General features: G+C 41.1%; 1 protein-coding gene across 1 annotated transcript in view; it reads right to left on the reverse strand.

The window, feature by feature from the left end:
• The window catches only part of shroom4 (shroom family member 4), a 107,171-nt gene that overhangs the window by 65,930 nt on the left and 16,817 nt on the right, over positions 1 to 24,424 (reverse strand). The gene's annotated exons all lie outside the window — the stretch shown is intronic.

Raw genomic sequence — 24,424 nt, forward strand, 5'->3', positions numbered from 1 at the left:
GGGTCACACAGTGGTGAAGGCTGTGCCGTTAATGCATTGCTGGGATGTTTCAGGGTGTTTTTTAGGCTGCAGAGAAGTGAGACATTGACGATTGTGCGGTGCAGTGTGGTGAGAGGTTTCAATTCAGCCATAAATCTCACACACACACACACACACACACACACACAGGAAGAGGAGAAAGCATGAAAGAAATAAAAGACAGGAACACACAGATGGACGGGGCAAATGACCTGCTTACTGAGCGGACCACCGGCAGGAAGACAGTCAGGCCAACAATGACAGAAAAATCAGAAGAGGGTTCAAGTCGTCTTTTTTTTGTACTTTTTTTTGCTGCGGTTTTATTCCCACATTTAGTGAAGTACTGGAACAACATGCTCATGTATATAAAAAACAAATATGCATGTCACTGCAAATGCACTATAACGCTTTGCACTTCAACATACTGTAGGTAGTGTGTCACCAGTGGCAGCAGCTCATTGGAAAAGCAGGATGGAAAATGCCTGCTGTTTACCCTACACTTAAAAATGCTGCAGCCTGGGAGCATCAATAAAACTGTTGTTTCCCATGTCATCAGAAACATTACTGTAAATTCTCTTAAAACTTTAAAAAGTATCAAATCATCAAGTTGTCAGAACTTTTGCATCACAAAGTACCGGATCGTTTCTGATGACAAAAGTCACAGTATGGCTTCCATACTACAAGCCACATGAGAATGTCTGCTTATTGGCTAGCTGTGAACAAAGCAAATACAGGAAGTCATTGATTTAATGGCTTACTGCTGCAGTGTGTGTACTCTCCAGGTGTGCAGTACTCTGTGGCATCCCCGATGCAAAGCATACCTGCTGTTCTGCTCAGACCTGTGACGTACACCTGGTAGTTTAGTTGAGGCTGGACCAGGTTCTCTCTATAAACGAACCATTTTAGAGTTTAGATTCGAAACCTGACAGAGACTGTGCAGTTGCCGTTGTCCGATCTCCACACACAAACCACAGCAAGGAGTAAAACAAGTTCGTTTTAATCAGAAAGTGGTGCAAGTCTGAACGCACTCTAATGATTACTTCGTATTTTTCAGCTGACTGTCTGCATCCCCACCTGCATACCTCACAGATAACCACTGCATTAGAGGGGGGAGGAAGTCTTTTAGTGACCAGCCATCATGTACAACGCAACGCGCCAGAACAGAATCAGTGGACAACCTTAAGTGGACAAGCATTATTTTGAAAGTTCGAACGCTTATCTCATCTTGCATTTTCTCAACTGGATAAGCTTGTTGGCCAATCTGGTAGTGTGGTTGTTTGTTATGTTATTCTTTACAGAGGATTTCATCCCACAGTCTCCACCTTCACTATGTTGGTGCTCATACATCTCTTGATCTTTGTTCTGCAGCAATGAATTGAATATTTGTCCAGTACTTTGGTTTAGAAGCCATGAGACTTGAACAACTTTGAGCCTACTTTGAGTGACCTGCGTTTCTTTTTTCTGAACTGAGTGGTTTCTGTCATATTTTAGTCCTGGTTATACAACAAAATGACTGGGTGTAACTCAGAAGTTAGTGAGGGTGGTCTCTGCCTATGCAGCTACACTTAGAAAACCCTTGGAAACTATTCTAAAGGTCATTAAAACACATCTTTATTGATATATGCTGAGGTGTCAAAAATCATTGTTACAGGTGACGCACAGGTGAGGTCGTCAAATATCGTGTTTATGAGGGGAAAGAATTCAAGTTTTGGATGTGTGTTAATCGGTCAACTCAAACACTCTGTCATCTTTGATAGGTATCTTGGCACTGTCATGCATTACACAAACATTTTTTCTCTCACTGCCTCTTGAGCTAAAACAGTTTTAGAAATTTACCTTTTAGCAAATAAACAAAAAAAAAAAAGAAAAAAAAAAAGAAAACCACAGGTGAAGGTGGCAACAGATTTCTGTTCACACACCAGTGTCTTAATTTATATGTGTTTAACGCTTTAAACCCTAACCCGTCAGCATTTTTAGCAAGGGTGGGCAACTCCAGGCCTCGAGGGACAGTGTCCTGCAGGTTTTAGATCTCACCCTGGGTCAACACACCTGAATCAAATGATGAGTTCATTACCAGGCTTCTGGAGAACTTCAAGACATGTCGAGGAGGTAATTTAGCCATTTAAATCAGCTGTGATGGATCAAGGACAACTCTAAAACCTGCAGGACACCGGCCCTCGAGGCCTGGAGTTGCCCACCCCTGGTTTAAAGGGGGGGGGGGGGTTAAATTAGGTTAGGGTTTAAAGGGTTAAACTAAGACACTGAAGATGATACTGGGTAATCTAAAAACACAAAACTTTGTTTCAGAGATAAGTGATAAAATGCTGTCGGTATGTATCTGACAAACTCTAAAAAGGGTCTTTGTCCAGTAAAGTCACTTAATACAGAGTTTAGTAAGAATGTAATTATTCGATTACAGCAGGGGCATGTAGGTTTAAATGGTTACTGTGAAGGCCAAATAGTGACTGAAATCCTTTTCCTTCTTTGGCTTTGTCAGAGGTCACCAGGCAGCTTGAGGCTGGTGTTATTATCCATCACTTTCAGATATCAACCCCAGGTGAATTCCACTATTAACACAGAATAAAAGCTCTTTAAAGATGTCTCTGGGGCAAACGCAAAGGAATATATTCCAGGGTGGAAACAGAGAGCAGACCTGCCCCTCCTTTCATTATTCATTCATTCATTCACTCTTTTGCTTTTACTGCTTCAGAAAAAAAAAATCAAAGGAATGCGTGTCATGGAAACACAGGTCTGATTTCACGGTTTCAGGATTTTACAGACACGCAGCGGGGGACTCAGCCCTGCGAGCCAACTCAAACATAAAGTGAGATCTTTCACATATTAACTCATTCTTTCTGCCGAGCTCTCCTGGGTCTGATGCTGTCATCGACTTCAAAGGTTAAATATTTTCATCCAAACGTGAAAAAATTTAAGCAGTTAGTCACATTTGAAAGGGACACTTTTATCACAACTTTGGGTTTTGGTAGCACTCTGTTTCCATGCTGTTTTTAAACTATTTTAAGAGTCCAATTTAAGAATGATAACTTATAATGAGTAAGTCGGGTCTTTCTAATATGCATTTGCCTGTGTCCATTTATCATACCTGAGTGGAACAATGCCAGAAAATTGTTTTTCTATCAACATCCCTAATTATAGCACACAGATGACAAAAAACACCCCTCTGGAAAACCCTGCTGGAGCATCTATTAACAGTTGTTGTGGAAGGACCTAAAACAGTAACATCAATGGTGATGAAGGTGGGGTCAGGTTGGCAGATTGAGGTATTACTCTCTTAAGTCATAATTTTTTCAGGTAAGTATTATATAGGATTTTCCAGGTTGGCTGTCAAATTATACCCTGCAAATGTCTTAAGACACTCCTTATTTTACTGTACAGTGGAACCCCGACTTACGAATACCCCATTTAACGAAAAATTCAAGTTACGAAGACACTTAACGGCAATATTTCTGCCCATGTTACGGCAAAATGCCCGCGTAGCGAAATCCGCTGGCTCTGATTGTAGGCATTCTGGGCTCAGCCAATGCCCACAATGCCTTCCGAATCACGTGACAACCCCCTTGGCTTTCGTACTTGTGCTTCGCTGTTCCACTTGAACGACGTATTGTTGTTGCAGTATTGTTCACTCAAAAGGCGCGATGGGTGCGTCGACTTACGAAAAATTTCGAGTTACAAAAGACCCTCGGGAATGAATTAATTTCGTCTGGGTTCCACTGTATTTGCTTCCAAGGACTCGGTCTTAAGCAACAGTGCTCTGGCATTGGCTGCCTTTTTTTCACTCACTTTCAGTCCTTTCCTTGCACCTGACCAGGAATAATTTTATGACTTATTATTTAACTATTAATCATTCAAGGATAAGAAAGGGCACCTAACTCAAGAGATGAACCTGTTTAATTCTGCACATAACAGTTAACTTCGCAGGAAACCAATTTCAAATTGTATCTTTAGGCATTTTATTATTAGCAGCCTGTCACAAAAACATCAACAGATTGTGACCCATCCTGTAATACCATGCTGAAACTATCTGATTAGATTCCAAACACACTGCCAGTGCATTAAAAAAAACATAACTGGACAGAAAAACACTGAAATATTATCGGTCATGGATTGGCCATGACCGATATTGGCCTCCCCAGAGCCAGGACCTCAACATTATTGAAGCAGTTTGAAAATTACTGATTTAGATGATCCCAAACTGTGGTAGGTGTACCACTAGTGGTACTTGGACTCTCTCTGGTGGTATGCAGGAAATCTCCAATTTTTTTAAAGATTAAATAATATACCATTGTAGAGGTATGCAAAGACTACACAAGAGCTCCTGAGGCTCTTCTGGGAGCCAGGGTCGACCAGAAAACGTCTCCCCGAGCGTGAGTCCTCTATGAAGAGCAGCCTTTACTTATCGCCAGCTGTCTAGGCCGCTACGGAGCGCTGGTGGGCTCATTTCCCTGGGCCTTGAAACTGCAAAGGTGGCACGGCGCTGTTATGCTGATGGTAAAAACACAGCCCTTTTCCGCAGTGTCACCGTGCTGAGATCCTAGCCACCATCGATGAGTCAGACGCCCCCAGGAGAATTGGTGGGGGGGGCGGGAGTTGCCGTCGGTAAGTTGGGAACTATTGCCTGGATGCCGAAGCTCCTGGTAGCCAGGAGAATCCGATCCGCTTCTTCTGCGAGAGAGCGGTAATCCGTCGCGGCCAGCAGTGGGGAGTTGGGTGGGTCATAAGTGTGGTACTTCACGAGCCATATTTTATGAGGTGGTACTCATTGTGAAAAGTTTGAGAACCACTGATCTAAACGTTGCTAACATCCGAAAAAAAGGTTTGACTGTCCTTCAAGAAACCTGGAGAACTATTGTTGAAGACTACTTAAAGAAATTACAAGAAAGCTGCCTAAGAGAGTCTGGGCTGTTTTGAAGAACAAAGGTATTATTGACTTATTAATAATGACTTTCAAACTGGATAGAAATCTACAAACTCTGTTTGTGCCTTGTTATCCTATATTTCCATGTACGTTTCAATAAATGACTGCAGTAATTTCCCATTATCCTACCAAACTATACAGACCTGAGGGGTGGGTGAAGGCTTTTGCACAGTACTGAAAGATTAAAAAAATTGCTAATCAAATGGCCAAAGTATCAAGAATACGCACCAACTTTAGTTAAACAAGGTAGCACAGACTTTTTGTCCTAACTATAAACAGACCGTTGATGCTCACAAGTGTAGGGCCATTGCAAGCCAGGAAAAACACTTTGAGCCCCACCTTAGTCTTAATTTCCTTGAGACAAACAGTACGTGCAAGTACTAATAGTGAGCAACAGTCCATGTTGGATGGCTGGTCTTTAGCCTCTTCATTAATACCATGTATCCACAATGTCCTATTGTTTTGTTTTTTCTTTTCAATTAACATCATCTTTTGAAGTGTGATGTTACTAGTCATTTCAGGGCAAATGATAAATTGACTGGTTCTTATACATCGCTTTTCTACTCAGCGTGAGCACTCAAAGCACTTTACACAACCTGTCTCAATTAGCCATTCACACACATTCACGGAAGCACTTGTTTCTATTCACGCACATTCACACTCTGATGGATGCAAGAACGTGGGCTTCAGTGTCTTGCACTACGACACTTTGGCATGCAGACTAGAGAAGCCAGGGATGGAGCCACCAACCTTGTGATCAGCAGATGACGTGCTCTACCTCCCGACCTATAACCACTGAAACTTTTCTTCAGTCACCAAAAAGCAAACAAACACTGTGGCACCACTCACAGCTAAAGATGGATGGTTAGTGAAGCTGGGTTAGATCATTTATACTAGCCTAACCCTATAAAACTAGGGTTACAGGAAAGTAAGGCACAGGGAAGCTGTAGGATGAATGTTAAACTGTTCTCAGTAAAAGCATGTTGAGCATCCCTGAGAGGCAGAGATAAATATCATTACATGAAAGGAAGATAAGATTTTGATCTGGATTATTTACAGTGAAAAACCCTGGGCTGTTAAAAACTCAATTGTGTTACGCTTGAACCGTGCTAATAAAAAGCTGTAAAGGCTGATAATGAAACATAAATAGTTTATAGAGTTTATGCCAAAGCAAAGCACCACTGTAAACTAAAAAATGAAGAGCACGAGAGGCAGAGACCAGTTAATTAGTAAGTGGCTAAAACCACAATAACAGCTTCAGGGCATCATTTTGAAGCTAAAGTTTTCCTTTGACCCCTACACAGAGGTGAGAACACAAAACATTTTCACAGGGAGCAGTGAAATGCAATGTACATCACACTGAACTGTGTCTACTGAAGCCATTTCCACACACACATTAATGTCAAATATAGAACACACACATGCACGCACATACACACACGTATGCAAAAAGGCCGGCAGGCTGTGTTGAACCCATGTGACACAGTACTTCTGTTCACTTGTTTCTAATGAGTTTTTCATTATGAAAACAAACCAGAGGCAGAAATGGCTGCAGTGCTGGGATGTTTAACACTGCTTACAATGAGGATCACTGTTACACACACACACACACACACACACACACACACACACACAGTGTCCAAAGCACAACACGCATGGTTTAGAAACTCAAATACACAGCAATAATATGAACCCCAATTATCCAGCAATGTAATAAATGCTGGACTCTAATGAAATAAACAGTGCTGTTGGAAGATTAAAACACACTCTGGTCGGCGCTTGGCTCTGCTAAAACTATCAGTGTGCCGTTAAGCTTCAGGAGTAATCTGTCATTTTCCCATGGATGAAAGAGGAGCGGAGCAGAGCGGAGGAAGGTAACGAGGAGGGGGAAAAAAAGAGGGGGAAATGTAGGATGGCAATATGATGAAGAAGAAGACAAGATGTTTAGAGAAAGCAAGGCAGCATGCGCTGAAAAAGGGAAGGAAAAATGATTTTTTTTTTAAATAAACCAAAAGGTAAGTGCCTGAAGAAATCTAAACAGGAATAGAGATGAAGATGAGGGGGAAGGTGGGAGATATACAAGAGGGTGAAATAGTGTAGACAGATGAAATAAAACAGAAGGGGAACTAAGGAGGAATAAAGTGAGATGTATAGAAAGAGAATAAGTGAAAGGAGGTGGATGGAGGGAAGGGCTGGATGAAGAGCAAACAGAAAGGAGATGAAGAGGGAAAAAAATCTACATGAAAAATGAAAGAAGAAGGAGATCTAACGAGGTTAATGTTTAAAGAGGGTTATAAAGAAGTATCAAAGGAAAGGGAGATGGAGGTGGAAAACAGAGAAGAAGAAGAGAGGAAGCACAATGGGAATGAATGGGGAAAACCTGAAGGAATAGCTTACAGGGAATGGTAGAAAAACACAAAGTAAAGAAGATGCAGGACATAACAGGCGGGAAACTTATGAAGGCTAAAGAGCATAAGTGAGAAGGAGGGCAGGGAGAAAAGATGATTAAGATCAGATCCAAACAAGATGAAGAAGAGAGGAAACAAAAAAAAGGAAAAACAACAGAGGAAGGGAACTTACAAGAGAATAGAGAAAGGACTAAAAGAAGGATGTGTGTTGGAAGTGGAATAAGGAATTAAGGAGCATGTAAACAAAGGTAACGGTAGAAGGAAGAAGGAAGGTTTGGGTGGAAAGAAGAAAGATTAAGGAAAAAATGAGGAATAAATGAAGGTATAAGGGAGGAGGACTGGAAAAAAAAGAAATGTGGAAGAAGGGAAATGAGAGCCGGGTGTAGGATGTAGGAGTATAGAGAAATGGGATGATGGGAACTCAAACAAGAAGATGAAAGAAAAAGAAGGAAAAATACACAGATAACAGCAGGATAATTAATAATGAAGAAACTTAAAAAGAGAATAGGTTATGTAGATAGAGAAGAAGTAAGGAAGGACAGGAGGTATGAGGAAGGTAGGAAGAAGAAGCTGGATGAGCAAAAGGAAGCAGGAGGAGAAGAAACAGGGGAGGGAGGAGACGACCTGAGGGCGGCGTGCTGTAATCTGCCGCACACACCTGTGGGTTTTACATACTAAACCCCAGCACGTGGGTTTGTGGGGCATAATTAGAGAGCGGTATTAAGAGAGTTTATTACGCACAGAGCAGGCAGATGTGTGGGAGGCTGAAGTCATTACCCAGAGCTCGTTTCTTGACACAGTGCGGGTTTCTTGACAAGCTTTTCGTTCTAGGTGCTTGACATCATCCTGCCAGAGAGCCAACTTTCCACAAAGGTTGACCGACGATCGGTAGCAAAAATATACAGCACAAAGACGTCGGCTTCAGGCTCCACATTAATCGAGAGTTCATGAAGACAAACTCAAGCAACATTCCTGGAGATACAAGGCGCTGGCTTGATAATCTATAATCAAATGTCAACTTTAATTACAAATTTGGCTTTGACGTTTGCTGCACTTCTTTCTTTGCAGCGGCGCTCTCATTTTGTCTGAGAGTGACTCTCAGTCCTTCACAGAAGCTCAGGCTCACTGTTTAGTTCAGCTCCACCGAACATAACAAAAGCGAGCCTGTGCCAACCCTTGTGCCCTCCTCACATTTACTGCCGCTGGACAGCTTCATGGCAAAAACACACACACACACACACACACTGTTATTAAATCATCATACTATTTTTGGGTTGTCTTAAATAACGTCAAATTTATTCAAAACTAACAAACATTCAATCTATTTCTGAATTTAGACCTTTACATGCCAGTTTAATCAAGATCATCTAATAGTCAAAGCTGTAGCAAACGATGAGGTATGAGGTGGGAAGAAAATGAAACTGTAAAATGCAGTTCCTCAAGTGGCCACTTGAGGCTCCATAGACTTCAATGTCAAAATGTCCACATTTCTAGCAGAAATACACATTTATAGTGTGGTCCCACTTTTGATTTCTTTCGTTTCTCCCTCATAAAAAATGGACAGAAGGTGTTATTGTTTCTTTGTTTGTTTGTTTAATAAATAAGCCTTGGTGGTTTCTGTTTTGTTCCTGAACATTGGGACCAATTTCCTCTCATTCAAGGGTGACGGTTTGTCAAGACTTTGACAAGGTCTAGAAGAAGACCCACAGTCGAATAACTTTTACTCATGCATAATTGTTTGAAATGATGATCCAGCGTGCCATCATGCATGTGCCAAACAGTAGAAAAACAATCAAAACAAAATGAAACAGCTCCAGAGACATAATCTGCACACAAAGGCCAAAACATCTCTCATCTGTCACACCCTGCTCGATAAAGGGTTTTCCCCTCACTTTGTATGTATCTATACGCCTCCTCTCAGCTGTTTCACAGCTCAGCTTCACTCCAGTCTGACCTACATGTCTGCAATGTGTGTGTGTGTGTGTGCGTGTGTGTGAGAACTGCTGCTGTGGGATGTCCAGACAGGGTGAGGTCACTCCAGGCACTGAGGAGTCAGAGAAGAATGGCCTCTCTGTGAGCTGAAACACACACACATGCACACACGCACACACACAGGTCAGACACACCCTTTTATATTTAGATTCAAGTGGTGACTTCACAGCCTCGAGGTGTGTGTGTATGTGTGTGTTTATACTGTGGCACAGTGCCCACTGCTGTGCCCTGGAAAAAGACGGGAATCCCCCCACATGCTAGTCACAGGTTGTCATCACTCAGCTATCACCTGACTGCGCTGAACAACAGTCCCTTTATCAAAAACTGGAACGATTAGCTTCAGACTGAAGATTATTAACTGCAACAGTGTTTGTGTGTGTGTGTATGTGTGTGTGAGAGAGATGATTAACACAGGAAACATGTGCACTGCAATATTAACCAGCAGGAGACGCATGTGCATGTGTAAACACATGTATTAGCTGAGTCATGGAGGCTTATTTTGGCCTCATCATGTTAATCATTCTGTTATGGGGAAGACTTGGTTTAATGTTGCAGGTGGTTACCGTTAAATAGATGTCAACGCAGGGTCCTCTGAAACCAGGCCTGTGTGCCTACCATGGGCGAGGCAGTGCAGGAACATGTGCATTTAAAACCTCAAATTGCAGAAAGGACGAGACAGAGAAAATGAGAAGCTCTAAGAAAGTTTGTGTGTAAAAGCAAAGATGCTCTGAAAAGAAAAGAAAAAACAAGAGCTGGCACACAGCAGCAGAGTCTGGGAAAAGCTGTGTCATTTCTTTCACTGCTGGCAACAGAAGCGAGAGAAGGAAACCACTCTTCAATTGTTTACACGAAGACGTCCAGAGAGAATATAACAGGGTTTTTTTAGGGTTTTTTTCTTTTAGGGAGGACTCTGAGAGCGGAGTTGATGTGTCATGTGTTTGAATGTGACAGAAGCTGGGTTTGAGGTGCATGTAACATTCACATGCAAGAACACACACAAAGAGAGGATGAGGGCGCAAACATGAAGCTGAACGAGCCTGACAAAATCCTTTTGCCCAATGACCTGTAAACGTTTGTCTTAGTGTGGTGCTGTTGATCATTGTGTGATTATAATAAGCCACTTTTAGAGCGTCAAACACCTTATTTATCCCTTAAGTGTACTGAATATATTAAGTACATGATAACTAAATAATAATCAGTATTAGTGGAGTTTTTCAAGTTTTAAAATGCACTTTAGGGGGCAGCTATGCACATAAACACATAGTTTGAATCTATGTTACCTTGTTTAGCATTTTTCTGTTTAACATAAGTATTTTTATTACAAATGTGGCCAAAACCGCTTCGAGGGACGCCTATTGTTGTGTTTTATATGAACAAACCCCAATTATTACTGAAGCAGTTTTCCTAATCTAAGAAATGATTCAGATTCAGTTTTAGTCTTTAGATGAGGTCACAAACTGCTGCAATAAGGGCTTAAGAATTTGCTTTGCTCTGAGAAAGTCCCACATCTTCCTCCCCTGCCCCTCTTTTGGTGAACACCAGCGACCAGTGTCACAGCAGCTTTCTAAAAGTCTTTGCTAACTGTTAAATAATAACCATGTGTCCATGCTCCTTTAGTAACCTAACACTTGACAGGGATCAACACATTTTGCTTCTATTCTTTGGCCATGTGACAAATGAAAAAGTTTTTTATGCTTTCACAAATGGAAACAACGTGGGGGGTGAAACTTGTATATAATTTTACTATAAATGGAATTATTTTAACTTGAAGATGGAAAATATTAATGTGACTGACAACTTTTTTTGCGAGGAGGAAAAATAATGATAATAATGAAGTCGCTTTTCCAATTACGAATTGCAATATGTTGATAATTGTCTTGTTTATCTAGCCTTAATAGGCTAATTTCATAAAGGAGTTATAAAAATGAAAGAATAGCTTTAAAAACTATGATGATGACCAGACCATCTGCCTCCATCTCACCCTATCCCCAGCATCTGTCACATCCACCCTCTGCATCTTGTTCCATGTAATTTTCCTCTTTTCCTCTTGCCTGGCAGCTCAATCTTCAACACCCTTTATCCAATATATCCACTATTCCTCTTCTGCACATGTCGAACCCATCTCAGCCTTTCCTCTCTAACTCCTAATGAAACTAAGTATCTTAGGCCATGTCCACACTAATATGTTTACATTTGAAAACGCATCTTTTTCTCTCCGTTTTGGCCTCCCCCTAAGATGCCGTTTTTGCTCAAGGAAAACGCAGCGTTTTGAAAATGCTCTCCAAAGTGGATACATTTGAAAACGCCGTTTTTGCGTCCCAGTGTGGACAGCGTAACCACAGGCTTTAGGAAACGATGACGCATATTAGTTATATGATGCAGTCACGTGACCAATTAAACTAAGATAGCGGAGGGCATTATACAGCAGCTGTTTTTTTTGCTCTCAATTTCGACAGCCCTATTAAAGATTAATATCAGTCTGTACATGCTCCAGATAGCTTTTCTTCAAATTATTTAATTCTCACTCGCTTTTGCAACTTTGTACTTTTGTGTTACTCGCAGCAACAACTCCACCTCATTGTTAGTTGATTTAGAAAACTTTTGCTCGACATTTTGCCGCGACGTTTCAAAGAGCCGGAAAGTAAATAAACGGCTGACAGAAATGAGGCAGGTCGAATCGTCTTACGTTTCACGCATGTGCAGTGCTGGAACGTGAGCATTTTCAGCTGTTTCAATGTGGATATACAACTCTTTGAAAACGATAGCATTTTTAGACGAAAACGCCGTTTTCAAATTTATCTGGATTAGAGTAGACGTAGCCTTAAACTCTTCTCTTCCAGCACAGCCTCCTGTCTCCAAACCATACATCATACTCACCGCCATCTTGTAAATCTTCCCTTTCACTCTTCCTGCTATAATTCTGTCACAAATTATCATTGACACTCGTTTCCACCCACTCTACTCTCTTCTTCACCTCTCTTGAGCACTGTCTGATGCTTCGGATGGTTGCCAGGTATTTTAATGCATCCACTTTCACTACCTCTACTCCTTGCATCTTCACTGTTACACCTGTCTCCCTTTCACTCACACACATTTGTTCTCTCTTGCCTCTTCTCGCTTTCATTCCTCCTCTCTCCAGTGCATACCTCCAGCTCTTCAGACTATAATCAACCTGTTCCCTACACTCACTACAGACAACAATGTCGTCTGCAAACATAATCATCTGTCAAACTGTCCAACCTGTTTTTTGACATACTGCCCAACCTCAGAAAATCTCTCCTAGTTGTTACCATGAAAACAGACGTAGATGTAAAGGAGGGGGAACAAAGAAGTACAAGACTTTTTATAGTCTCATATTCAATCATGGAAATGGACATTAAAAACCAGGAATGGTCTTTAAAGTAAAATTTCACATTTATTGATTTCATTCAAAAACAATTGAGTTGTGTCATTAGAATAACTTAAGGTATGCCAAATAGTTCAACAAGGTGGTGAAAAATGTCCGCCGTGTGCTACATTCTCTGCAGTACTCTACAGTACCCTTTTTTTCTTGCATTGTAAATTTGCCTTGTACAGTCTCTTGTTTTTTATTTTATATTCTTTACTTTTCTGTCACTTTGCTGCTGGAACACGTGAATTTCCCCACTGAGGGACAATGAAGGATATTTCTCTTCCATTCTGTTTTATTCTATTCTATTCATTCATGACTGATCACAGCAGAAACTTTGCTTCCTCGTGGCAGGAAAGGCGATGATTTCACTGAGTTAGCTGGTTTCTTGTGTGCATGGAAACGCACTGAATGATGCTCAGTGGTGCGTCTCCTCCGTGTCAAGGCCCTAAATAGAGCCATCAACATGACAGGTAAACACAAGACCCTTCATGAACCCTGCCCCCCCCCAATCATGTTTGAGTGGATCCCAAGGACAAAGACCCTGGAAGTGGGTGGGGGGTGTTTGGGAGGAGAAACACCCTCTCAGGACCTCCTGCTGTGCACCAGGTTTGAGCTTCTGCTATTGTTTACTCCTCCATCTCCCAAACCGAATGCCTGCAGATGCACTGAGGAGTAAATTTGGAAACAGCAGTTTGAAACATGGAAACATGACTCGGAGGGAGCTGCCAGTTCTTTCTGCAGTTCTGAAGGTAGAGGCCAGTTTCTCCCACATTTCCTGTTATGATAACATTTGAATCCACCTTTTCCACTCGTATTTGGGCCTCTCACAGCCACAAGTCTGAATCACTCTGTGTTTGACCTCCGCAACGAGATCAAGCACTGTGAAGAAAATAAGCAAGACGCTAACGACTCCAGAACTCCCAAAACTCACAGAAGATAAAGAATAAAGCATTTTCTGGTACTTTTGAGGTGCACAAGTTGTCATTTGAGCAACCGCACAGGATAAATCCAGGAATTTATTTCATTGCGTTTTTTTCATTTGATTCATTTTGGTGTGCTGATTTTTCCATTCAAAGCTTTACTACCACTTGACAATGCTTCTTTTTGTTCTTTTGTAATACTGACAACATATATAACAAGTTAAAGATTAAAAAATAAAATATTTATTGGCAATGTTCAACTAAATGCCAGAATTGAAAATTAAAAGTTTTGTCATTTAAATGTATTTATTGTAAGTGACTTTTCAGTCCCCACACTGGAAATCACTGCTCCAAAGAACTGCTCCTGTACCCTTGACAGTCAATAGCTATACAAGTTGACAATTTGCACCTTTTTAAACAAGTGCAAAATTAGGTATACAATCATATTATATACTTTAACTATTACTTATTCATACTTTGGGAAAATTCACTGATTTTTATACAGCGCTTTTCTTGTCTTACTAACCATTTAAAGCTTTTTTTTTAAATCACACATCTACACCTGTGGCCAACTTAGAATCACCAGTTAACCCAACATGTAAGTCTGATCACTGTGAGGGGAACCCAGAACCTTCCTGCTGCAACTATTTTCTAATTTTGCACCATATGATCTAAAAGAAAAGGTGCAAATATTTAGCATTCACTTTATTGGTGTAAGTTGTTACCGACAGCTAAACAGCTGCACCTTTAAAGGTACTTTTTGTAAGTTCATGTGTTGCCCACAGGAACGTTGCCGAGTGCCCTCTGGTTGAGGTCTATGCAACATAATATCTTTGAATGGTGTTTGCCATGCTGTTTCTTTTAAAATGTAATCTAATGGTCTTTATAAAGGCCGACACGGATATATCGGAAAATCGCTAATATCTACGATATCAATGTAGCAATATATTGTTCAGGTTCTAGTGCATTTTGGAAGGTTTTTGAACTATTTTTAAAAAAAGGGAAGTTAGAAAAAGTATGTTTAAAGGTGTACCTCTTTTTTTGTATAAAGGACTTTGGTTTTAGATGTGTTGCTGCAATTAAATGTACTCACTTAGGTACAAAAATCCATCCCTGGTCCGCCTCTAGTTTTCAGAGGATTTTTCCAGTTATAGACAAATGGGGAACCGATTAATCAATAAACAGCTGAAAAACTGAATGATGATGAAAACAACCATTAGCTAACCTTTAGGCAGTGAAGCTCGCACACAAGAATTTCACTCACATGTACTGTACCAGTGTACCTGCACATGTGATATGACAATAAAAGTGATTTGATTTGATTTGGTGAATAAAGCAGCTCGAGAAACCCACAAACATTTTCTCCTTATCAGCCAAGTAACATCATGAACTTCTACGGTTTTGTTCCCTTTAGGCCCTCTCGTTGTTTCTTTGTCTCTATAAACGTGAAGTGGAACACTGAAGCTTCAGTTACCCTCAAATAGCATCAATAAGCTTGTTCTCCATTTACAACTGCCATTAGAGTCAGGAGAACACCAGCTGATGGGTTTTTTAACGACGCAGTGTGAAGTAAATCTATATTTGAATGTTTTAACTCGTGGATTAGTGGAATAGGAGAAAATGCGTTAGAAAACATGAAAACTCTAAACTTATTCTAGGACCCATCCTTTTCAAGTTGTGACCCCAGGGTGAGTCCCACAAGTTTAAAGCACTACTACAAGCATATTTAAGAGTTCTCTTCTTGTGTCCCCAACATTTCATGTTATGTTCATTTTTTCCTCTCACTCATTCTCATACAGCTGCACACACCCCTCATCAACCTCTGCCCTCCACTCTGAGCCTTGTGAGCTTCTCCTCCCTTCCTCACACCCACGCTCACACAAGGCCTCCTTTATCAGGGTGGGAAGGAGGGGAGCTGCAGGGATGGAAAAAAAAAAAAAAAAAAAAGCTCCCACGCTCACACCGAAAGCGCCAACAGCCACACGTATGTGTGCGTTTGCATGATGTATACAGGAGTCTAGCTCCACTGATCCGTGGTGTTGTCCTTAAATGGTCTTTTTTCCATGGAAGAACCCAAGGGCACAAACAAGACAATGCCCCCCCCAGACAGGCACGTCCTTTTTTGGGTGAGGTTCTACTGATTTGGCCTGTTTAGGAGAGCAGAGACCCCTGGGTCACTGACACATTTGGATCAAATTCAAAATGGGAGTGTGAAGGTAGCAGGGGAAAGGAAAAAGAAGAGAAAAGTGAGAGGAAGGCAACAAGAGAGAGGTAAAAGAAAGGAAAAAAGGAAACCCAATGCCTTTTTGGGTTATTTTTAAGTCAGTCAAAATCCGAACACTGACTAATCGCTGCCATCCTGAATTAAGACTCGAAACCACAGAAACATCCTGCGAGCTCCGTCACATGGATGAACTGCAGCATGTGAGCAAACGCCCTCTCACTTGTGAACAAGTCGTCTCTCTCTCTGTGCTTCTCTTAGAGGGGAAATGCTCTTCGAGTCCTGGACAAACTCTGGTTAACTGACCTGGACCTGACGAAGCCCAGACAGGAAGCGAATCACACACATCTTTGTTAATCCGCTGATAGACTCATCTTCTCCCTGTCTGGTGTTTTTTGCTCAATCCTCATCCCAGTATTTGCAGTCTCCTCTGGAAGGCACTGGCCAATCATGAATCACGGACGATCAGCTGGAAACTGGCCAATTGACTGATGCACCTGAATTTATTTATGTAGACCCCGTACGACAAAGGAAGTGAACATCACCTAGGGTTAAGCAGTCTAATTACAAGCCACGTTTAGGGGCCAGTGTTTACCCAACAAGAATACATCTTCTAGAAGAAAAGTTTATAAAGGAAGATAAAACTATAATATTACAATAATATGATGAGATTAAACATACAATGCAGACTGAAAACGACACACCTGCTGCAGTAAGTGCAGCCGTGTGAGTGAGCTTGACACGAAAACTAGAGGATTAAAGGTGCTCTGTGGAAGTGTGTACACTTTAAGCTCTTTGCTCAGGAAGACTGAGCTGCATTAACAAAGGTTTCGCTTACCTGAAGCCGGAAAGGAAGCCAACAAAAATGCTTACTGAGTAAGTTAGCAGACTTATCAGTTTCACAAGTCTATCATTAAGAAACGGGAGAATCTATTGGATTATATTTGTTATCCCATTAAATTATTGCTTGTGCATGCGAGTGTGTAAGAGAGTTTTATAAACTGTGATTTCAAACCTGTTGATTTATCATTTACCACAAGTTACCATGGAAACCCCCGGAAGAACTGAATCACTTCAAAACACCAAAAACGAAAATTAAACGTTAAACCTCAAGTTTCCTCCGTAAGCCCAAGTTCTGCGTCATCCTATGAGGCTCCAATTTCAATTATGGCTTCAGTAATTTCCCTTTGTCATCGCACTTTGGTCTCTGGGGCAGAGCATGAAGTCCTCCAGAAATCACAGAGAGACTCATGCTGACCTACTCCAGGCATCTGCAGGCCTGATGAAAGGTAGAGTCGGTGTTGAACCACAATGGCAGGCTTGAATCCTCACCTTTTTTTAGGAAGCAGAAGTGGCCGACAATATAAAATACAGTCATTTCTATAGTGGAAAAACGGGAACTTTCTGTGATTCTTTATCAGTAGGAAAAGCTGTAAAAACATTCAAAAGCTATGCACTCCTTCACATTTTCCAAAGCTGTCCAGAGGGCCAGATTGGGGGCTTTGATGGGCCTATTCTAGCTCTTGGGCCTTATGTTTGACACCCCTGCAATACATAATGTTGACAATTGCACTGGGACACCAACACATTGCAGACAGGAGCTGCTCAGCCATTAAGCTCCCAGCACACAGTTGTTGTGCAGATGTTAACTCCAGAAGAAGTTTGGCGCTTTGCAGACTTAACGTGATCTGTCACTTCGTAGTAACTTTGTGCGTAACTTTTCAGAGTTGCTGTGGTTCCTCAACGCTTCCACTTTGCAATAATACCTCTTACAGTTGATGTTGGAGTATCTAGTTTCACAAACTGCCTTGCTGCAACAGTGGCAGTGCGCTCGAATTCAATGAGCTCTTTTGAACGGCTCATTTTTTCACTCGTTTGTAAAGACTGCTGTGGTCCAGTACGCTGCTCCGTATACGCCACAGAACCCACCAAATAACCGCACTTGCAGCTAAATTGCTTTCACCGTGGAGCACGTTAGTAACAGGTTGTGGAAAACAAAACACAGTGGACTTTCTGCCCTGCCATGAGATGTGTGTCTGCTCGACATTTATTGAAACCAGTTGGCACATTCCTCCACTTACACCCAAACATATGTACATGTGATCCGTCTTGGTGGCTTCTTCTGTTTGTTTTTAATCCAGAACGTTCTCAGTAATTATTTAAAATGTGCCGCAGCCACTTTCTGGTGGGTCTCCCCACTCGTATATTTTTATTAGATGCACTCCCGCGAGGAGACTAAATATTTTAAAGTCAAATAAAAAAAAATAAAAAAAACCAACTCTTCACGTTTGAAGAAATGCCAAGAAGATGTGACGATGAAGACAGGATGAAAACACACAGTCACCAGCTCAGGCGCCGCGATGGCTTAAAAACGATGAGAAATAAAATACAAAAAGTGGAAAGCGTGCAGGATGTTTAAATGTTATTATCAAGTCCCACGTCTCTGCAGAAGCTTTAACATTCACGTTATTTCACTTTTTATAAGGGCAAATAGAGGAAAAGCGCATAAATAATTGGGGGAAACTGTATTCTTATCAGTTTTATGAGGCTATAAACAGTTTTCACCCATAAAAGGCTGCACTAAAGAGCTGCTTTAGGATTTAAAGTTTGATGTAGTTTGTTGTATAAATATTTGAACTTTTTCCTTCAAAAAAAAAAAAAAAAAATATCACCTGAACCAAGAGGATCACTAAACAAAAGAAAGTGCCAGTGCTGTTAGGTAAACAGGATGACAAGAAGAAGAAATGCACCGCCCATAATGTTTGACTGGCAGGTGACTTCTGGAAATTCCCCCACATGCATTTACACCAAAGATGCTCTTACCACCTTAAACTCCAGTAAAGCCGTCATAATCTCGCCTAATCTGGGAAAGCAAGCCCCTCATTACAGTCTCCAAGCTGTGAACCACATCAAAGCTCCACGGCCCAACAATCCTCAGGAAGCCCAGCAGCGTCACGCTAACCCCCGACCCAACCTGTCGAACTTTAACCCTCAGTCGTCATCAAGATCTATACATCATCAAAGCACAACAAGCCTCCAAATCCCATAATCCACCACAATCCTGACAATCAAACTGTCACATTTAAAGGCACTCACACGCTAAAGCGACAGCGTCACGCACAAAGAAACAGCAAAAACTTTATGACTGTGCGACCTTCAGGCTGAGACACACACACACACACACACACAGGTTTTCATATCTTAGTGGAGACATCTAATTGACAAAATGCTTTCCGCTTACCCTAACCCTTAGCCTAAACCTAACCATAACCTAATTGTAACCCTGACACTAGAACCACATTTCGAGCCTAAAAAATGCCTTCAAACTCCTGGGAAGGGCATTTTGTCCCCATAAGGGACTGCTGGTCCCCACAAGTATGGTAGCATTCCAATTTTTGGTCCTCACAAAGATGTATAAACAGACAGGGGCAAGTGTGTGTATATGTACACACCAAAACGGGGGGAAAAGTCAATTTTGGGAATGGATTTGAGCTCAGGTTGATATGGGGATGACACAGATAAACAAATGAAAACAGTTCAGCTCAGAGGTTTTATGAGGACACCCTCACACTGCCTGATAACACACACACACAAAGCACAGAGTGTGGCTCCTCTGGTCATTCAACTCTTCTTGTGACATTTGGAAGACATGCACACAATTTTTAACGCCAAAACGAGCCTCGAGCCAAACACCAGCAAACTGAAAAAAAAAGAAGATAATAAGAAGATCAGCGTAGTGTTCAGTAATCACTGTGACACTGCAGACTGCTTTAAATGCTAGATTTAAGACAACCATGCATTAGACAACCCTCCACTAGTCGGGCCGCAGCAGCGACTCTGCCTCTAAAGCAAGACCACTGACAACCTGTGAATTTTCTCCAGTCCTCTGATGTAGAAAATGAACGAATTTATGTAGGCTGTGTCAGAATAAACCGCCATATAACCAGATTAAAATTAGCTTCATTCAGCAATCTAATCTGACATTGTGCGTGTGCAATGATACACACAGTGCAGGGTGCTGCATATTCCAGAGACATTTATATAAAATACGACTCAATTACTGGAGAATGTGATTGGCCGTTTCAAACGTTTCCTAAATACACACACTGTATTTGTATGGATAAATTTAACTTCTGATTGTCATATTATTCTACACACTCACAGGAAAGTTATTGCTCTGTTTTCATGAAGTTTTGATATTTATACTGTCCACACACACACACACACACACACACACACACACACACACACACACACAGCTGTGTGTTTCTGATGGAGTATGGAAGCCATTAGTTCCGGTGACCAGCGCTCACAGCAGCAAAGGTTAAAGGGCTTGGCGGCCTGGTGGGACCAGAGGCCGGCCGGTTTGATCCATCAGTGTCATAAAGAGAGACTCTTTGTGTTTCTCTCACATACACACACTTAAATATGAGTGAAAGATTAACTTTTTAATGTGCACTAAATGACCCTGCCCTTCTCCGCTGAAACCTGCCTCTGCCCCCCACCTACACCCACCCACCCTCGATTTCTCACTCTCTGCACTGGATGTGCTTTGTGTGTTTACGAGCACCACAGATAGAGGGTGTATTGTGTACGTTTTTACTCCTGTCACATCAAAGCTGCTTCTCTCTCTGGACTGCCAGTCAAGTATTTTTTTTTTATAGAAGTCACAACATGTCACACGGAAAAAGCCGAGATGGAGTTTTGCTGACGATCAGATCGAAATCACAAAAGATTTTGCTTGATCACAGATGAAGAAGCTTTTTGGCATCTGGCAAGTGGAAGAGATTGAGTTCCTATACGTATTAAGTCCCAGCTTATTAGGGAGGAATAATGGTGCTTTTTGTTTGCCTTTATCTGGAGATGAAAACGATTAGCTGGCAGCAACTTGCTCACAGCAAACCTGTCATCAGGGGATTAAAACAAACCTCAAAAATCAACAAAACAGTCTCGACCAGTTAATTTAACAGCTGAAGACAGATTTAAAGCATCTCCAATTAACACTTACTGCTTTGAAATCACCAATGGAAAACTACTCTGAATTTTTTTTTAATAGCTAGCCACAGCTCTGTTTATTTATTTTGAAGGCCAAAAACACCTCCGTTTTTCCACTTGTTTTTTTTCCAGGACCACTGACACTGATTCTATCAAGGGGTAGCAGCAATATCTAAGGTGGCACCTAACATGCATGTTTGTTGGATATCTGACGAAACATGAGCTGCATGAGCTTATAGGGTAAGAAAAAACATCTCTACAATTTTATTTAAGAACTAAAAAGGTAAGTTTCTGAGTCCTCATCATCAATGTCATTTTTTTCAATATACAATATATTGCTAAAATATTCACTCACCCATCCAAATCATTGAATTCAGATGTTTCTGTCATAATCATTGCTGCAAGTGTATCGAATCCAGCATCTAGGCCTGTAGATTGCTTCTACAAACATTTGGGAAAGAATGGATCGCTCTCAGGAGCTGAGGGAACTACAGCGTGGTACCTGCATCAAGAACAGTCGTTAAATATTCCGCTAAATATTCCACAGTCAGCTGTTAGTGGTATTATGACAAAGTGGAAGCTTTCAAAATGACAGCCATGAAGTGGTAGGCCACATAAAATCACAGAGCAGCGTTAGTGGATGCCGAGGCACAAAGTGTGCAGAGGTCACAAACTTTCTGCAGAGTCAATCAATCCAGACCTCCAAACTTCACGTAGCCTTCAGATTCGCTCAACAGAGAGCTTAGAGAACTTCATGGAATTGGTTATTTCCTTGTGGAATGTCTTCCCAGAAGAGTTGAAGCTGTTATATCTGCAAAGGGTGGTTTCATATGTGTGTAAAGGCAGACGAGCAAATACTTCTGCCAACCAGACAATCCCCTGGGGCCCATCCAATTTTAAATCTTCACTCTCATCAAAATACAAGTGATGCCATTCTTGAATATTTAATTTTTTTTTTTAAAAACATAAATAACAAAAGGCTGTTGGCTGTAAATTTAAATGCTAGCCAGTCATACGCATAGGCATGGGTAGCTATGCAAGTGTTGTGTGACCCACCTGATGTGGAATACAAATTTCAATACAAGGTTATTAATGTTAGGTCACAATAATGAGCAATATCACAAACTAACCACCTACTGTTACCAGCTATAATTCACTTCATTGGTGCCATTTCATTGATGCTTAAATGAGTACTTAACTGTACTGCCCACCTGCAGTACCTCCACAGCCCACCAGGGGGCGACCTGGCCCACTGAAGATCAATGTTCTCCAGTTCTGGTGCCACACTTCACAGGTACTTTGTGTTTACTGACAGGTAAGCATCTTCAATGCAAACTACTGCCAACCACAGTAAACTGACCAAAACAATCACAAGAAGGTTTTCAGTTCAGCTCTATATATGTTTTAGTGATAACTTCATGCTAGCAATCGCTAACAACCTCCACCAGCCACTCAGGGAATCCACACTTTTCCCTAGCTACTGGTGGTTACCAGGAGGCAACTGACCCATCTCTATAGGACTCCATGAATTTTAGCGTAGTTACGCAATGAACAACCTACAGCAACCACTCGCAACAGGTTAGGGAATACATGTTTCCCTGGCAACTGGTGGTGGCCAGATGGTTGCCTACAGGTCTCTATGCCTGTGTGACGGAGCGCTTAATCAAATGTGGCTTCTAACTTTCTGAGTACACATTTTACATTCAAATGTTGCAAGCTTTAGATTTTCATCTATGTGAAGGGAGTTTGGTCTTATGACTTCACATCAGTGAAGAGAAGCAGCCTGGAAATAACCTAAATTAGTCATAAGGAGCATTGTTTGTTTCGTGGCTGCATAATTTTCTGACAAGTAAAACGTGAAAGTATTTAAGTGACAACTTTCTTGTTCATTTGGCTTAATTAATATACAGTCAAAGTACATGGGGATGTTGCCATTATAAATAAAAGTTAATCCTTAGTTTATCCAAAATATCCAAAGTACAGCTGCTATGGCTGAAAGATGAGTTGAGTGCTAAAATCAAAGATTTTATACTGAAGTTTATGTGCTGCTTGTTCAAGCTCATTCAGAGTGTGTTTGATTTGTTATTTTTATTCTCAGCTCTTATCATTTTGGCACTTATGATTTTCCTTTGGCCAAAACAGCTTCCAAACATTTCTAAAAAAAAAAAAAAAAAAAAAAAAAAATGCTAGGAAGAGTATTTGTTTGCATAAATTGTTGTTAAAGGTCCAAAAAAACTCTTGTCTCAGAGACACAAATCCAAACTTATGTGTTTCCCAGCGATGTGTTCAAGGACTCATAGCAGTGGATACTTAGCGAAGTGTATTCAGAAACCTGAAACCTTCAGCTCCTTCCTCTGCAGTTTTCTCCACCTCCTCTATCTTTTGATGTATTATCTCTCCATCCGTCTGTTATCCATTCATCACCCTACAGCTAAAGGGACCGCAAACGACCCCGGTCCCCCCCTTTTTCCACTTAAATCAACTCTTCTTAGCTGACGTCTTTTTGACATATTTGTAGGCATGACACATCCTGCCTCTGTCTTTACTCTTCATTCACCCTTTTATCCTCCTTAATCCACCATCTTCCTCCCTTCTTACATTTCTAAGCATCTGTCTGGTCCCAGTTTATCCATCTTTCCTACATTTCACTCCCATATACATCACTTCTTATGATTCTTATCCCTGCCCAACCTTACAATTGGTACATGTGCAAGGTTTACTGTCAAGTGAAATGACTGAACTCATACTTCTACATCTAAAACCTTCTCTTTGAGGCTCATGGAGGCAGTTAGCTAAGTTTAAATCTTATCTAGAATTGCAATGATGAGTTAATCAACAAATAACTCCCTTTTCAAGACAAGTTCCCAAAAGGAATAATTTAAATTTGGGGCGTTTGCACTATCTGTCACACAAAAGGAAACATTAGATGGATATTGTTCAAAGTTATGTAAGGTTTTTTTTTTTACACCACTACATAATTTAAGATGCAGTCTAGTGTAGTCTTTCATCTTTTCCTCTAAAAAAATGTATTTATATGACTGGTTGATTTAATTAACATTCAAAAACCACTTTTTCCCACTATAACAACAACAGCACCTGCAATATTTTCTAGTTTTGGTTATTTTAGTCATTAAATTTATCACAGCTGTAGCTTTAGTGTCAGTAAGAGTTGTTTCAGTATTTATTTTGTCTCCCACAATGGTCCACATGCTGTCTGAGGCAGTTTTTTTTACTGTGAAAGAAAGACTTGAGAGACCACAATCCCTCTCATTTCTCTGTTTGGGCACAGTGACAGAATATTGATTATCAGCAGCTTTAATCAGCTTTCAGAAACCAGACTCCAACTGAAACCCAGCAGATGAATAAACAATCTGGGCAAAACTCCTCATAAATCCTAACCTAGAGGAATGCAACACACCCACTTTTGCCCTCCTCCCTGTACCCACAGACTTTGGTTCCCTGCTCAGAAGTTCCACTCGTCCCATTTCCAATGAAGATAGAACATGAGGGGAGAAATCCCACTTACCATCCCTCTGAGTAACC

This window comes from Oreochromis aureus, linkage group 3, assembly GCF_013358895.1.
Source record: "Oreochromis aureus strain Israel breed Guangdong linkage group 3, ZZ_aureus, whole genome shotgun sequence".
Classification (NCBI taxonomy): domain Eukaryota; kingdom Metazoa; phylum Chordata; class Actinopteri; order Cichliformes; family Cichlidae; genus Oreochromis; species Oreochromis aureus.